Raw genomic sequence first — 2,500 nt, forward strand, 5'->3', positions numbered from 1 at the left:
GGCAAGGCACGCGGGGGGCCAAAAAATCAAAGTGCTCCGAAATGCACACGGGGGTGTCAAGCAACCTCCATGTACCGTGGCATGACCGTGGCCAAGTAATAAAGATCAAATTCCATGCCTATGCCAAGTTGGACCAAGGCCCCGTCTCGTTTTGCTATAAGCAAGGGCGTGGCAAGGCACGCGGGGGGCCAAAAAATCAAAGTGCTCCGAAAATGCACACGGGGGTGTCAAGCAACCTCCATGTACCGTGGCATGACCGTGGCCAAGTAATAAAGATCAAATTCCATGCCTATGCCAAGTTGGACCAAGGCCCCGTCTCGTTTTGCTATAAGCAAGGGCGTGGCAAGGCACGCGGGGGGCCAAAAAATCAAAGTGCTCCGAAAATGCACACGGGGGTGTCAAGCAACCTCCATGTACCGTGGCATGACCGTGGCCAAGTAATAAAGATCAAATTCCATGCCTAGGCCAAGTTGGACCAAGGCCCCGTCTCGTTTTGCTATAAGCAAGGGCGTGGCAAGGCACGCGGGGGGCCAAAAAATCAAAGTGCTCCGAAATGCACACGGGGGTGTCAAGCAACCTCCATGTACCGTGGCATGACCGTGGCCAAGTAATAAAGATCAAATTCCATGCCTATGCCAAGTTGGACCAAGGCCCCGTCTCGTTTTGCTATAAGCAAGGGCGTGGCAAGGCACGCGGGGGGCCAAAAAATCAAAGTGCTCCGAAAATGCACACGGGGGTGTCAAGCAACCTCCATGTACCGTGGCATGACCGTGGCCAAGTAATAAAGATCAAATTCCATGCCTATGCCAAGTTGGACCAAGGCCCCGTCTCGTTTTGCTATAAGCAAGGGCGTGGCAAGGCACGCGGGGGGCCAAAAAATCAAAGTGCTCCGAAATGCACACGGGGGTGTCAAGCAACCTCCATGTACCGTGGCATGACCGTGGCCAAGTAATAAAGATCAAATTCCATGCCTATGCCAAGTTGGACCAAGGCCCCGTCTCGTTTTGCTATAAGCAAGGGCGTGGCAAGGCACGCGGGGGGCCAAAAAATCAAAGTGCTCCGAAATGCACACGGGGGTGTCAAGCAACCTCCATGTACCGTGGCATGACCGTGGCCAAGTAATAAAGATCAAATTCCATGCCTATGCCAAGTTGGACCAAGGCCCCGTCTCGTTTTGCTATAAGCAAGGGCGTGGCAAGGCACGCGGGGGGCCAAAAAATCAAAGTGCTCCAAAATGCACACGGGGGTGTCAAGCAACCTCCATGTACCGTGGCATGACCGTGGCCAAGTAATAAAGATCAAATTCCATGCCTATGCCAAGTTGGACCAAGGCCCCGTCTCGTTTTGCTATAAGCAAGGGCGTGGCAAGGCACGCGGGGGGCCAAAAAATCAAAGTGCTCCGAAAATGCACACGGGGGTGTCAAGCAACCTCCATGTACCGTGGCATGACCGTGGCCAAGTAATAAAGATCAAATTCCATGCCTATGCCAAGTTGGACCAAGGCCCCGTCTCGTTTTGCTATAAGCAAGGGCGTGGCAAGGCACGCGGGGGGCCAAAAAATCAAAGTGCTCCGAAATGCACACGGGGGTGTCAAGCAACCTCCATGTACCGTGGCATGACCGTGGCCAAGTAATAAAGATCAAATTCCATGCCTATGCCAAGTTGGACCAAGGCCCCGTCTCGTTTTGCTATAAGCAAGGGCGTGGCAAGGCACGCGGGGGGCCAAAAAATCAAAGTGCTCCGAAATGCACACGGGGGTGTCAAGCAACCTCCATGTACCGTGGCATGACCGTGGCCAAGTAATAAAGATCAAATTCCATGCCTATGCCAAGTTGGACCAAGGCCCCGTCTCGTTTTGCTATAAGCAAGGGCGTGGCAAGGCACGCGGGGGGCCAAAAAATCAAAGTGCTCCGAAATGCACACGGGGGTGTCAAGCAACCTCCATGTACCGTGGCATGACCGTGGCCAAGTAATAAAGATCAAATTCCATGCCTAGGCCAAGTTGGACCAAGGCCCCGTCTCGTTTTGCTATAAGCAAGGGCGTGGCAAGGCACGCGGGGGGCCAAAAAATCAAAGTGCTCCGAAAATGCACACGGGGGTGTCAAGCAACCTCCATGTACCGTGGCATGACCGTGGCCAAGTAATAAAGATCAAATTCCATGCCTAGGCCAAGTTGGACCAAGGCCCCGTCTCGTTTTGCTATAAGCAAGGGCGTGGCAAGGCACGCGGGGGGCCAAAAAATCAAAGTGCTCCGAAAATGCACACGGGGGTGTCAAGCAACCTCCATGTACCGTGGCATGACCGTGGCCAAGTAATAAAGATCAAATTCCATGCCTATGCCAAGTTGGACCAAGGCCCCGTCTCGTTTTGCTATAAGCAAGGGCGTGGCAAGGCACGCGGGGGGCCAAAAAATCAAAGTGCTCCGAAATGCACACGGGGGTGTCAAGCAACCTCCATGTACCGTGGCATGACCGTGGCCAAGTAATAAAGATCAAATTCC

Source organism: Trifolium pratense, unplaced genomic scaffold (genome assembly GCF_020283565.1).
Source record: "Trifolium pratense cultivar HEN17-A07 unplaced genomic scaffold, ARS_RC_1.1 scaffold_127, whole genome shotgun sequence".
Taxonomy (NCBI): domain Eukaryota; kingdom Viridiplantae; phylum Streptophyta; class Magnoliopsida; order Fabales; family Fabaceae; genus Trifolium; species Trifolium pratense.